The following is a 15799-nucleotide window of genomic DNA, read 5'->3' on the forward strand; positions in this document are numbered from 1 at the left end:
ATCCCAGACCAGAATTTTTGTGGGGTTTGTTGATTGGTTTGTTGAAGGTGTAGAAAGAAATCCTTTTTGTCTCTAAGAATATCCTTTTTGGTGGTATTTCTTAGTTGTTTAAATTGGATATAGATAGATATATATGGGGAGGGATATTATAGACAGGTGATATTCTAGTGTTAGGAAGGGGCTGCAAGCTGTAGGAGGTGTGGCTGATTGGGTGTGCAGCTGAAGGGTGAAGTGTGTGCCAGGCAGGGGCATATTTTAATGTACAGGGGAGATATGAGTGTATTAGTTAAGTGGTTACACTGTATGATTAGTAGGTAAGCTATGCAAGGGGTGGTTTTTGGCTGCAGAGTATAATTAAGTAGGAGAGTTGGCAGAGTGTGGTAGGGCAAGGCAACACTAAGGGTTGGAGGGAGTAGGGCAGTTGGGTTTGTGGAACAGTTTTAATATTGTGTTTCTCTTTTACAGATGGCTAAATTACCAGACCTAAGACAGTGATAGCAAGCTATTGTGGCCAAGCGGAGGAGTTGTTCCAAGAGGCGGCAACATCTGAGGTGGTACAGGAACCAGAACAGACCTCAGGTCAGAAGAGGTGGTGCACCGCAGTGAGAACTCCAGCTCAAGGGAAAAAGCAACAGGCATCGCAGCAGGCAGTAGCAGTGGATACATCGGTTCCCAGTACATCTCAAGACGAAGGTGCAGGTAATGGTTTTACTTTGACAGTATTGTCTGGGGAGCTAGGGGTTGAGGATTATGGTGGGGGGAGGGATGATGAAGACTTGACAGTTGGGGACCTCGGGGGTGGTGTGCAAGGGATAGAGGAGGCTCAGAGGCAACTAGCACAGGGTGCCAGGTATCCGGTTAGAGATGCGATGGGGGTGGCTGTTGGTTCCGGCGACGCTTTGATCTTGGGCTCAGAGGTAACCTCTGACTTTGGGCTGTGGCCGGGGGACTGGTTGGCTACCCAATCTTTGGGACAGGGGACAGGAGTGGTTTTCCTGACTCCGCACATTCTGGGCTCGGTTAAGGAAAAAATTTGGAAAGGAGAGTATGTGGATTTGTTTGAGCTGATCAATGCAGAAGGGGTCCAATGGCTGGTGGAAGCAGAGTTCTCTAATAGCAAGGACCTGTTGGTGGCTTTAGTGGAATTGGGAAGACATAGGGTAGGTAAGCTTCACCCTAGGACATGGGATAATTGGGTGGTTGGCTTTATTTCTCTTATGGCAGTGCAGCTGGAGAAGGACGAGTCTTTGGCCCTGCCACTTCTAGGCTATTTCCTTACCATTCGTGAGGCACAACAGTTAAGGCCGGGTAATGCGTGGCTTTGGTATGATCAGCATTTCCACAAACGGAAGGCTGCGGACCAGTCACTCCATTGGGAGGTGTGTCATCCAAATCTATGGTTGGCTATGATGATGGATAGTTATGGTGGCTTTAAAAGAAAGGTGAGTGGGCAGAAGCAGCGGGTGTGTGTTGGTCTTTTAATAGTGGTTCCTGTTCATGGGTGGGGTGCAAATTTGCACACGTTTGTTCAAGATGTGAAGGAAGTCATTCGGCCATTGGCTGTAGTCGGCAAGACCTGTCCATCTGGAACTCTAATGTTATGGGTCGTGAGGGTGGATTTGGTGGGCAAAGCTTCTCACAAGGCTTTCAACCAGTCCGGGGAAGAGGTAATTTTCGAGGGTCCCAGGGATTTGGACTTGAGTTCTTTAGAGGCAATAGAGGAAGGGGCACTATTCCTCATTAAGGTGGAGGTACTCTGGGGTATGCTTCATCGGTTTCCGGGTCTGGCCATCAAAAATGAGATAATACAAGGATTTCAGGGGGGGTTCCTATAAAGTCCACCATAGGATGGGGTAGGGGGTTGCAAGAATCTGCAATTTGTTCAAGGTAAAGAACACATCTTGGAGGTTTTAGTGGAGAAAGAGTGTTGGGCAGGGCGGTTATTGGGTCCTTTTGACAGTCCACCTTTCAGTACTTAAAGGGTGTCGCCTTTGGGGTTGGTGTTGAAGAAACGGGTGGGGGAATTCAGATTGATACATCACTTGTTGTATCTGGAAGGGAATTCAGTAAATGATTTTATTGCAGAAGGGGAGGTTAGGGTGCATTACGCTTCCTTAGATGATGCAGTGAAAGTGATTAGGGAATTTTGGGAGCCATGGTTGGTTAAGGTTTACACTGAGTCGGCTTTTCAATTGTTGCCTACTAGAAGTGAGGATTGGCCACTACTGGGGACGCGGGTAGGTGATAAGTACTACTTCAATAAAGCTATGCATATGGGCTGTTCAGTGGCATGTGCGACTTTTGAGAAGTTCAGTACAGTACTGCATTAGATTTGGCAGCAGAGAGTGGGAACTCAAAAGGCAGTGCATTATTTAGATGATTTTTTGTTGGTAGGCGAAGGAAGGGTAGGAGCACAGGAGGGGTTGCGGGAGTTTACGATTATTTGTGAGGAGTTAGGGGTACCATTGGCTCAGCATAAGATGGAGGGTCCAGCAAGAGCATTAGAATTTCTGGGATTAATAGTTGATGTGGAGTGGGGACTGTTTTGCCTACCCAAGAATTAAATAAAGAGGCTTAGGTCGGCTAAATGCTTGGTGTTGGGTAAGTATAAGATTCAGATTCATTCAGTTATGGAGTTGCTGGGGCTTTTGAATTTTGCCTATCAAGCAGTGCACCCAGGACGAGCTTTTTGTAGGTCGGTTGTGTATTGGTTGAAAGGGGGTCAGAGCAAACACCATTGGGTTAGGGTGACCCAACTGGTGCAGGAGGACTTGGTGTTGTGGGATGGGTTTTTGCAACAATTTAATGGGGTATCTTTTTTGGCAGTCAAACTGGGTGGGGCAGGAGGAACTTCAGTTGTTTACAGCTGCAGCTGGTGGGTGCTGGTATGGGGGCCTATTTTGGGGGTCGGTGGTTTGCAGCTGAATGGCCGTGGGATTGGAAGGAGGTATGGAAGCGGGATGTGGCCTTTCTAGAGTTTATGCCCATATGGGAAGCTTCTGTGGTGTGGAAGGAGCATTTGAGGGGCAAACATGTAGTTTTTTCACTCTGACAATATGGCTGTAGTGAGGGTATTACAAAAGAAGATGGCTAAGTCGGGTTTGTTATTGTTGGTATTACGTAAATTGGTTTTGCAGAGCCTCTTAATAACTTTTTCCTTTACAACAGTGCATGTGCTTGGCATAAGGCATGAGATTGCTGACAGCTTGTCCCGATTTCAGTTTTGCAGGTTTCAAGTGTTGGTTCCATGGGTGGAGGAGGTGCCAGAAACCCTACCAAAGGAGGTGTGGAATCTTGGGTCGATGTAGCCAGGCGGTTGGTATGGCATTCCTGGGCCCCTTCTGTGAGGAAGGTGTATGGTAGGGCTCTTTCTGATTTTAATCAGTTTATTTTGCAGCTGCCAGAAGAAGAAGGGGTATGGTCAGAGGAATTACTATTGTGATATGTAGCTTGTGCTTGGGGGCTAGGCAAGGCTTTGCAGACAGTTAAGGTGGATTTGGCTGCAATTAGTATTTTTGCTAAGGTAGCAGGGTTGCAGGATTTCACTAAGTCTTGGACATTAGGGCATATGTTGAGGGGCTGGGGAGAGTGATGGTGGAATGTAGGGATATTTGAAGGCCACTTATGAGGGTTATATTGAAAGTTTTATTGAGAGGGTTAGGTTTGTTACAAGGGGGGGGGGTCTTCAGATTACTTTATGTGGGGTGCATTATGTACATGGTTATATTTTGGCGCTTTCTGTATTTCGTGGTTGTTAGGCTCGTTATGTTGGAAGGATGTTATCATAGGGGAGGGTGACGTTACTATTGCATTAAGGAGAAGTAAGACAGATCAATTGGGTAGGGGATGTTTGGTGGTGCTTAAACCTGATAGGAATCCTTGCCTTTGTCCAGTAATGTGGGCTAAAGAATTTATGAAGAAGCAGAAGGAGAGTGTGGATCAGTTAATTTTTTGTTCAATGGATGGGAAGGTGGTGTTGAGAAGTAGATTCATAACTTTGGTGAGGAGGGTTTTACGTTGCATGAGATTTCCGGTGGAGAGGTTTGCAGCTCACTCATTCAGGATAGGTAGGGCCTCAGATTTAGCTAGAGCAGGTGGTTCCATTGAATTGATTAAGTGAGTGGGGAGGTGGTTTTCAAATGCATTTTTGTCATATATTAGATACGTTGTGGTCTGATTATTAATTTTCTCTTCTTTTCTTTTAGGGAAGCACATTATCATCTTGAGGCATTCGTATATCCACTGGCAGAGAAGCGTGCTTTAGTTAGGGATGATGGGGAAAATTTGGGTTTATCACATTTAGGGTGGTCAGTGAGTTGGCATGGTGTTAGGGGTCTTAGGTGGGATGGGTTGTTGCATGAATTTGAGAGGGCTAAACTGAAGGTGGGTTGTCATTCATTTTGGTGGCAATGACTTGGGCATTTTTTCCAAAAAACAATTAGTGGACATTATTCTTCAGGATTTGATGAGATTACAGGCGTTGTACCTGGGTATGGAAATTGTGTGGTCAGAGTTGGTTCCTCATTTGTGTTGGAGGGCTGTGTATAGTTATGGGATGATTGAAAGGGTCAGAAGGTGCATCAATCAAAGGCTGGCTAGGCAGTTAAGAATTTTGGGGATGCATACCATTGACCATAGATATTTTGGGGATGGAGAGGAGTCTTGGTACCGAACAGATGGAGTACACCTTAATGACATAGGATTGGATCTTTCTAATTTGCAGTTGAAGCTCTTTTAGAGGATATGATTGTGGCTAGGGTTTAGAAGGGGGAACAGCCTGGGACCAGGCTGGTGGAGGAGAAGAGGGACAGGATTGTTCTCTTCTGTTCCCCCTCTAAAGAAGGCGGTTATTGGTTAATGGTTTGGTATGGAGGTGAGTAGGTACGCTGCCTCTTTATGTGGGGTGAGTAGGTACGCTGCCCCAGTGGAGGAGTTCTCAGGGTGAGTAGGTACACTGCCCTGAGGTAAATTCATCCAGGGTGAGTGGTGATGCTGCCCTGAGATCATCGTTGCTGAGGAAGATAAGTAATGTTGTTTTTCTGAGTATAAGTTCATTGTGTAATAGAGTTTAATAAAGGTCATCAAATGGCTTTATGTGTTTGGTGTGGTTATTTAAAGGGGGGACAGGACAAATGCATTTTGGGACAAACTAAGTTGTCCCAGTCCCACAAAGATGGGTAAAGGGGTGTGGGGAGGGTATAGAGGTAGGAATTAAGGTGAGGAGTTGTAGTTGGATAGGATAGTGGGATTGTGGTGATGAAAGGGTTAAAGAAAGAGGGAGATGTGAAAGGAAGTGAGGTAGGGGAAGGAGGGACTTCTGTCAGAATTAAGTGTTAGGGATTAAAGGAAGTAGGCACATTTGGGGTGAAATGGTGGCCCTCCCAACCACCCCCCTTTTTTTTTGTTTATGGATGAAAGATGTGGGAAATTTGAGGCGGAGAAAAGGGACAGGATTGTCCTCTTCTGTTCCCCCTCTAAAGAAGGTGGTTATTGGTTAATGGTTTGGCATGGAGGTGAGGTGAGTAGGTACGCTGCCTCTTTATGTGGGGTGAGTAGGTACACTGCCCCGGTGGAGAAAGTATCATGGTGAATAGGTACGCTGCCCTGAGCAAAATTCGTCCAGGGTGAGTGGTGACGCTGCCCTGAGATCATCGTTGCTGAGGAAGATAACTAATGTTTTTGTGTGTATAAGTACATTGCATAATAAAGTTTAATAAAGGACGTCAAATGGCTTTATGTGTTTGGTGTGGTTATTTAAAGGGGGGACAGGACAACATAAATATATTGTTTTACTATTTAGTATTTTATTTTGTTATTGCAGCATTTCTAAGTAAATGGATGTTTTTTTATAAATTAGTATACTATTCATGAATGCATGGTGTTACAGGAAGTGTCAATCTGTATTTCCTATTTATGTGACTGCTGTGATTTTTTTATTTGACTCTAATGATGCCTGGATTGTGGAAGGCAAAAGTGCTAAGTCTGGTGATTTTATCATATTAAAATGACCGTTTCTTGTGTAAGAACATGTTGGTTTCTCTGTTATTTTTTTACTGTATTCACCACACTGCTTCTGCATTTGTGGCTGCAGTCTATTTCCTAGTCTATTAATCTCATGTGACTACACTTTGGAGCGGCCCATTTCACTTGAAAGTAAGGTGGATGAACTCACTACTATAGTTCGTCAACTAGCCTCTGGTTTAAATGAATTAAAATGGAGAGGTATGCCTGAACAGACTCTGACATTGGTGCAGGAAGAGTTATTTACTTTTGCATACTCCAACAGTGGGGTCTTTAAGAACTGATGGTAGCAATGCTAATTCTTTACCCCCCTGCTATCAGTGGCTTGAATGGTTTGTGCCAGACTCCATTAATGGATTATACTTTGCATTGTGAATGACAGGGGAATGATTTTGGATTTCTTACCACTCAAATTACCACCTTGGAATGTTTAGCAAAGAAATTTAAATCTTTGCAGTTAGACAATGCTTTTCTGATACAATCTACAAAATTAAAATGAGTTCCAAAGGGCCTTCGAGTATGGAAGTTTCCAGTGGGTACAAAAAGGGTTCCTTGATGCACCAGGAGCTACTGGAACTGTTTGACAAGACTAGACTCAAGGTGATGAACATTATTATCAAGGACAATGAGCGCAAGCTCTTGAAGCTGGCATAAAATTGCTTAATGAAAGTATTGTTAATGAACTTTTGTTTGAACAGATGTCTGCTAGATACAATAGAATAATTGTTGACATAAAAAACTTTTCTGATGCTAATTGTAAACGTAAACAGAATAAATTAGATAGGGATAAAACTGATTATGTACATAAAAGAGTGTATCCTGCCCCCCCCCCGTTACACACAATGATTTCATTATGAATAGTGCTACTAGCAATAGCAGTAACAAAAGTAATAATTTTAACAACCAATGCAACTAAACAAATGTCAGTGAGGGTGCTTATGATGAACATTTTTTAGAGCAACCACCCCCATTAAGGCATTCAGAACCCCTGATCAATAAACAACAAAATCAAGCTCCACTTGGTCGCTCCTTTCAAGGAACACCCAGCGGTCATTCTGTGATGGGGAAGAACTGGGGGAGTGGAACCAGATGTGGAGGGAGGTATATGTACTAGATTCTGTGGTGACACCTGAAGAACTGAATGTTTTGAATTCTAGTGTCATAATGTCTGAAGTGCATAATGCTGAAATTACAGTATTATATGTTAACATGAATAATGCCTTGGTTAACAGTGATTCTGCAGCATCATTTGTGTATTTTAGGACAGGAACTATACATAACCTCAGTGATTTTTCTTTGAAAAATGAACACATTTCCTTATTGCAAAAAGGTTTTGGTTTTGTTCCAAGTTTCAAGTCTGATATTGCTAGACTATTTGTTAACTTGAGGCTTTACACCAGACAACTCAACTTGAGGTTGTTTTTTCTAAATAAGAATCAAGAATGCAGAACAGAACCATTTATATTGAAAAGAAAAAGTACATTCTTGCCTCCCTGTAACCCCTTAGTGAATTTGTTTGAAATATGTGTGGGAGATTATTTCAGACAAATTGTAAAAGCAAGTTATTCCAGTTGTGACAACTTATCCAAAGAAGAAAGGTTGGCACTCAGAGAGTTATCTGACAATAAAGTATACTGAGTGATGAAGCCAGATAAGGGCAGTGGGGTGGTCATTATGAGGCAGATTGATTATGTGTGCAGAATGTACTCTTTACTTAATGAGGAAGGCACTTATGAGAGAGTTTCTCTTAGTGAACTTAATAGAACATATGCTAAGATTGACATCTTTTTATTAGATGCTCTAAGCCAGGACACCTTAACAGTGGACAATTTGATTTTTTGAAAGCAGACACACTAAGACTTCCAGTAATCTTTGGAATACCTAAAATTCATAAGAATATCAATGACCCCCCCCCCCCAGACCCATCATTGCCACTCAAGGTTCAAAAACTGAACCATTGGCCTTATTTGTAGATTATTTTTCTAAGCAAGTGGCCAATGATTTTGCTTATATTTGAAGAGATTCTTGGCATTGCTTAGAACAATTAAAAACAGCTAAGCTTTATAAGGATGACTTGCTTGTGGCAATTGACATGGTCAACTTATTTATTGTGATTTCCCCACGACATTGGCTTAGAATATTTTTCAGAATGTTTATCACAAAGTGGACATTTGAACCAAACTTGAGTAAATCTATTGGTTGACCTGTTAGAAGCGGTGCTTAAAAATAACTTTTGGTATTCGAAGATTAATTTTTCCAGCAGAAATCAGGTGTGGGCATGGGGGCAAAATGTGCCCTGTTTTTTGCCAACCTGTTTTTGGCTGAGGGAGAAAAGAGGCATGCATTTTTCCCCCTTTATGTCCAGAATATGTGTATATTACAGATTTTTTGATGATATACATTTACTTTGGAGAGGAACAACTAGTGAAGTGACAGAATTTTTGAATTACGTCAACAATACCACTCAATACCTAAAGTTCACCTATAGGGTACACCAAAGTGAAATTGATTATTTAGACATTCTTCTTACAAAAGATAATTTTACAGGAGAACTATCATCCAACATATTTAGGAAACAGACTTACACCAATACATTATTGCATTTTGACAGCTGCCATCCTGAACATCAGCATAGGATCGTAGTTAAGGGACAGATGGTCAGGCTGTCCAGGTTGATCAGTAATGACAAGAAATTTTCTGAAGAACTGTTTAAGTTGATTGGGATGTTCAAGGATAGGGGGTACCCTACTAAACTTTTACTGTCAACTAAGAAAGAGGTAATAAGGAACCGTACAGCCAGGTTTCTACCCATACTAAGAGGGGGGTCACAGTAATATTAATGTAAATTATGATGAAGACTCCAAAAATGATGTTATGATTTTACCATTCTATCAAGAAGCCTTACATTTAAAGGGAAGCATGAAGAAAATTTGGGGAGCCTTATTGGATGAACACCTGAAAAATAAATTAGGGTCAGAGCTTAAGATTGTTTTCAGTAGAGGCAAAAATATTAAAGAAATTTAGGAGAGGGGCATGGATACTAAAAATAATTATTATGTCTCCAGGATGCATAAATGTGGCTTCTCTTCAAGCTGTAGATTTATTAATGACGAACCCTATGTCCAGATTGACTCTTATGGTAGGAACTTACAGTGTCCCTGGGCACTGTAATTGTAATTCTACAAATGTTGTTTATATTGCCACCTGTATTTCCTGCCCTGCATTCTGTATAGGCAAAACCACCAGGAAATTGCATGACAGGATTATAGAACACAACAACGATATTAAAAATACAAAGTGTACCAGCACCCTTTCCACACACAGTTCAGAGTGTACAAATTTTAAAAAGTTCCTATTTTTTGTTATCGACAGAGTTTTGGCCAGTACAAGAGGGAGCGACGTTGACCTTGATTTGCAGATCAATGAAACAGAATGGGAATTAAGACTCAATGCCAGGGTGAAACCTGGAATTAATGACACAATTTCCAATTCGAGTGTCCTGAAAAAAAGAGCAAAACAGGTTTAAATACATGCTTCTAAAAGCCTGAGTGAATGAAAACAGTTTTAAGTATAAATAATTTATAAAAAATAATTTTGCACAATATTTAACATATATGGCTTTACTATTTAGTATTTTATTTTGTTATTGCAGCAATTCTAACTATATGGGTGTTTTTTATAAATTAGTATACTATTTACATGAATGCATGGTGTTACAGGAAATTATGTCAGTCTGTATTTCTTATTTATGCGACTGTTGTGATTTTTTATTTGACTCTGATGATGCCTGGATTGTAGAAGGCGAAAGCGCTAAGTTTCTGGTGATTTTGTCATATTAAAGTGACCGTTTCTTGTGTAAGAACATGTTGGTTTGTCTGTTTGTTATTCTTTTACTGTATCCAGAAATTTAGTTATGACAGATCAAGCAGATGACTTCGAACATTGAGGGAAGGAGAGATGGTACAAATCCAGACAATGAAAAGTTTTGATTGAATTGGACAGATTACAGGCATCTGTGCCATGCCTAGATCCTACCTGTTAGACTCCAAGGGTGTGGAATATAGGAGGAACTGTAGACATCTTCTGCCTATGCAAGAATCATCATCACCATCACAAGCACCATTGCAATATTGTTTCTGTGATGCAAACTTCAAATCTAAGAGTGAATCAGACACTGTTTCTATACCGGAATGTGTTCAAAATTCTGAGTTAATTCTAGAAAATGTTCCAGACATTCCACAGGTTAAACATTTTGTAGAGACATTTCCAGTTGCTAAATTTAATTCCCAGTTTTATGTCACATGATATGGATGAGTATCAAAGAATAGTGTAAAATACGCAGTAGCACGGACTTGATTGTATGTATATATATATATATGAAAATATATTCTGTGTGTGTGTGTACTTAGTATTGTGTAATACATGACTAAGAATTACCTGTGATTTCTGCATGCCTAATAGATTCATAGCGTTGTGTGATCTATTTCTCAACGAGGAAGGATGTAGATCAGAGTGCAAGTGAAGTGTGCTGTATCTTTAAGAAGCATGTCAAAGCTTTACATGCATGTATAAATTCCAGACACATGCAATCCCTAGTGCCATTTTGTAAGAGCAGCCAGAGTGAGAGCATGCATGATCGCAGTTATTAGTTTGTATATAAGTTACTTAAAGTTGAAGTCAGTAAACTTCTATAGTAATGTGTTTGTATAAAATAAAGCTGCTTGAACATAATCCACAAAGACTCTTTTATTGTGTCCAAAGTAGGAGAGTGACAGGTGTCATCATCCACGGTTCCAGTCCATAACCTGCATTCCCCACTAAATGGCCCTGTGGGATATCACCCCTAGCAAACATCTGGTACAGTTGGAATGTGTGCCAGATATGTGAGTCATGCCAGGGTTGCCAGCACACATGTTCAAGATGATTTCCATGGCATTGCACTTGGCAGTTAATGGGTCTATATTAAACCATCGAATATTACAAAGATCGAATGTTATAATATCGGACCCGTAATGTCGAATGCTGAAAACAGCGAAGGTGCAGGACACCGAATTCTTTCCAAGGAAAAGAATTTGGTGGGCTGTTGCTGTGGCTTCACTGTTTTCAGCGTTCAATATGTTGGAGCATTACGGGTCAGGTTCAGGTAAGTGTGGGATTGTGTGTAGGTTAGAGTTAGGGGCGGGTTAGGTGAGTTAGTGTTAGGGAGGGGGTCAGGTAAGTGTGCGGTTCTGTGGACGTTAGTGTTAGGGCGCGGGTCAGGTAAGTGTGGAGTTGTGGGTAGGTTAGGGTTAGGGGGCGGGTTAGGTGAGTTAGGGTTAGGGAGCGGGTGAGGTGAGTATGTGATAGTGACGGACTTTAGGGTTAGGGTCGGGTTAAGGTAAGTGGATAGCTAGTAGTGTATGTAAAGTTTAGTTTAGGTTTAGGTATAGGATTTTAAGTGTATGTGCGTGGATGGCTGTTTTTTGTGTGTGTTTGTGCTGTGTGTATGTTTCTTGGAATAGCAAATTTTATTCTGACTGTTCAATGTTTTTCAGACTTCGGTGTTTAGGGTTCGATATAATAACATTTGATGTTAGAGAACTTTGATGTCATGATATAGACCCGCAGTTAATAGGGTGGTAGCCGTTCTTGTTTATGTAGAGCCTACCCTGTTCCCTGAGTGGTGCCTTAATTTCTATATGTGTGCAGTCTATGGCACCTAGTACTTCAGGCTAGTGTGCTACATGGTAGACCATCTTGCATATTGTATGGGGATAATATATGTGGTCACTGGCATGTTGGAGCATTGCATTCAGGAATTGATAGAGGACCCTGGATGCTGATGCTGTAACACCCCCAACATGTCCCCATGTTGGTCTGTAAAAGGTACCTGTAGCTAAGGTTCTAAGTGCTACACACACCTTTGTCTCCACTGGGATGGATTCCCCTTGGTTGGCCCTGGCTGTAAGTTGAGGATAACAGAGGTTGCAGAGTTCCTATAATGTGACCCTAGTCATCCTGTAGTGCTCTACAATTTCCACATCATGTAAGTTGTGAAAAGTTAAACGGGGCCTGATAATTCTTCCCCTTCTTGGCCTAGGACTGTCTGTTGGCAGCAGCAGCAGCATAGGCTTTAGCTTGTTGCACCTACAAATGAATTAAAATAGCAACAGTCCCTAACATTCTTCCTGTGTAGACTCCTTCCTGTGGCAGTATTCCAATAGGTTTTGGAATTGGCAGGGAAAACCTGCATGGAGTCTGCACGATTGCTTTATAGCTTGTTGAATAGCTCCACCATATTGGATTGGTTGATTAGCATACAATTCAGCTGATTATGCTGTAATTAGCATGCAACAGTGTTTACCATGTTCGCATGGTGGTACACACCTCTACATGGCAGTTACTGAGTCTAAAACTGTGTGCACATAGCGGTGCGAGACACACATGGCAGAAATGGACTGTGTAGGCTTTACTGAATTTGGCTGACTGAGAGTTTAAAATCTTTCCCACTAACATATCTCTGCTCTGTTCCTTGTTATGCTTCACTTAGGGAAAATGTTTAATCAGCCTTTATTCCTCCTCTGTGCTAAAACTCCTACCAGTTAGAAAAACATTATTACAAACTCACCCCAGCTCCACCTTATTAATAACAGAGGTCTGAATCAATTTCTGCACATATCCATGCTCATTACAAAATAATCTGCTTTCTTTTCATGTGCCTTATAACATTTTCACATTACGAAATTAGTTGTTCATTGCTATTTCCCGCTTTTTTGTTACCCTCTGTGTTTTTTTCCTGTTAATCACATTTCTGCTTTTATTGACCAGCTATAATATATTTACGCTGCCATCTCTTCACTATTCTTAAGATATCTAATACCACGATGTTAAACTATATAGTTTCATCTTGTGTATTTTAACATACTTGTCAAATGACTGCAACACATTATTTATAGAAACAGGTTGAGCCCTCATTAGTTTAGCACCGTCATTTAGTCCACTCGATTTAGATGCTTTCTCAGTTAGCAACTCACTTATCATACCAGCATTTCTGAACCCACCATAAGATAGGCTTTATAACAATGGAAAAAATATATCCTGCCTCTGATTTTAGTGTTGGCAACAGTACATTTCCTCATACAGTATTTTCAGACATGTACAGCTCAGAACAATATTTCCTCACAAAATACAAAGCTTAGAGAAACCTTTTTTTATCAGTGCTAAGATGATACTTCATTATTTTTACAAACAATGTTCTTACCTTTCCATCACATAACCGGCCCTTGTATGTGTTGGGTGTTTAGGCATATTGTCTGATACTGTTTAGGAACACATGCTTTGATACTCATCACATTAATTTCAGATATGTTTCTGTTGGTATCAGTAGAAGTTTTTTTGTAAAATTCAGTGTACACATATTTGTATGAAATCTTAACCTGTTAACTTTCTGAAAAATGTTGTTTTTGAATTGAAAAAGTTCCTCTTAATTCAAGGAACACCTTGTAGGTTTTCAAGGGTCCTAGTCACCTTTAATAAAAAGAAAACTTTATTTCATTATACATAATCTCACACTGTTCTTTACAGCCCTTAAAACACCAAAATTAACTTAGGAAAGCAAATGGCTGACAGCATTTGCTCAGGGTTTCCTGTAAGGAGTGTCTGACAACTAAATGTTTCAGAAGTATTATAAGTATTTCATTTGGAAGAAAAAAAATGTGGTTGCACCTAGGCAATATTCATAGATAATACATTTCTTATGTCTGATAGACCTATTAAAAGCTCATCAAAACAAAAAATAACCCACTGTGACTCACTTTCTAAATCATATCTATATTTTTCTAGCAGGCCAACACTCTGTAAATAAAATGATCACAATGCTAGAGTTCTGAAAGTTAGCATTAATGAATGACCTGGTTCTCATCTCTGTCTTAGGTACCCTTCTTTTGAGTATCGTCATGTGCCATGTATTCAGCTATTTCAGTAGCTATTACTTTGGCTACAAAGTTCAGCCTTTTCAATTGTTTATTTATGTATGTATTTATTTATTTATGTATTTACATGCTGATCTGGCTATGGCACTGATCCAAGTAGACCATTTTCAGGCTCGACCCAGAGTTTGCACCAGATAAACAATTATGCAAGGTAATATAAAAAGCTGCGTACACAGCAACTGACATTAAGAAAACAGTATTTGCAAGATTATAGATAATTACCTAGTAAATACATTTTTTAGAACATTGTTGGTTTTAAAAAGGTTGGTTTTCAGTTTAGTATTGTATGTACTAGAAATCAGCTGGGTTAACACAATCTACCAGTTTTCTACATGAACTATATTGTTTTTACAAATAATTTTTTGTTCAGAAATGATTTTATACTGTATGCATATAGGTCTTAAATTTCTTAACAGTGAATCTAATGTGATTATTTTTATCTATATTTAATCTGTTATTTTTCAACTTGTGCAGGTTTAATTAGATTTAATCCACCACAGGTTTGGTGATGTTTTTAGCAATGAGCTAATTAAGGTAGTGCACTTGTGCTATAAATACCAGTGTTGATGTTTTAGCTGTTACACTTGAAAAAGCCCGGTAAGACCGGGAAAAAGCGCTCGTGGATTTATTTGTTTTGGTTTGGTATATTTTGGCAATAAAGTGGTTAGTTGTTCCTATTTGGATTTCTGAAGATCATTTTTAGTAGTTGCAACTTTGCATCCTTTGATATTTACCATTTGGGACTATTCATTTAAAAACTTGGTTTTCGGAGCACAATAGTGCGTCCAGTTTGTGCTCTCGGTTTTGGACCTGGTGGGTCTTTTTCCTGACTTGTTCTTGGTATACAACTTTCTAGTGGATTATTGATAATTAAATATATATTATTATTTGGAATTGTCATCTAATTTTCTGTTTCTTTTAATCATTATCAAGCTTTTATTGTTCTTCTCCTATTTGGAGATATACACTTTTTTATAGCAGTTCAAAGGTCTTCTGGTACTGTAGTATTAGCACCTCTCCTGATCTTTCTCGCTCCACTTAACCACTTTTTTCTTCATGTTTTCTTTTAGGTCTCTTCAGCATCCTGAAAGGTAATTGCTAACAAGATTATTCTTCTTCTCTAGCAGAGCACCTGGCAAAGCTACTTATACTTTAATGTCTAGAATGTTGTTCTTCTTTTGGCTTTTCCCAGTTAGGGGTCGCCACAGTGGAACTCCGGTCCGCTAATGATTGGCAGTAGATTTTTATGGTGCCGAAGCCCCAGCCTGACACCCAACCTTCAATGAAGGCACGCTAAAATTAAATTACAACAAAATTATTGTTTTGGAAAACTGTGGTAGAAATATATCGAAGTATATCTCCAAATAGGAGAAGAACAATAAAAGCTTGATAATGATTAAAAGAAACAGAAAATTAGATGACAATTCCAAATAATAATATATATTTAATTATATTACTGTTTTCTTAATGTCAGGTGCTAATACTACAAGAACTAAACTCATGTAATTGGTCTATTCTAAAACACCTCCCCTTAGAGGAAGCAGTAGCATACTTTAACAACAAATTCCTTGAGATCCTTGATTTGCATGCACCTGTTCATTCAAAGAGAACCAAGGCAAAAACTGCACCATGGCTTTCTTTAGAGTCTAAACTCAAAATTACCCTTATAAACAAAGCATGGGCTTTATGGCATCCTTCTAAAGATCCTCAAGATCACATTAAATACAGGCAACCCAGGAACAAAACCAAAAATTAAATTTTACAAGACAAAAAACAATACTACTGTAATTTACAGACAGTAAATCAAA

The sequence above is a fragment of the Protopterus annectens genome, chromosome 8.part0, assembly GCF_019279795.1.
Source record: "Protopterus annectens isolate FY-2018-M chromosome 8.part0, PAN1.0, whole genome shotgun sequence".
NCBI lineage: Eukaryota > Metazoa > Chordata > Ceratodontiformes > Protopteridae > Protopterus > Protopterus annectens.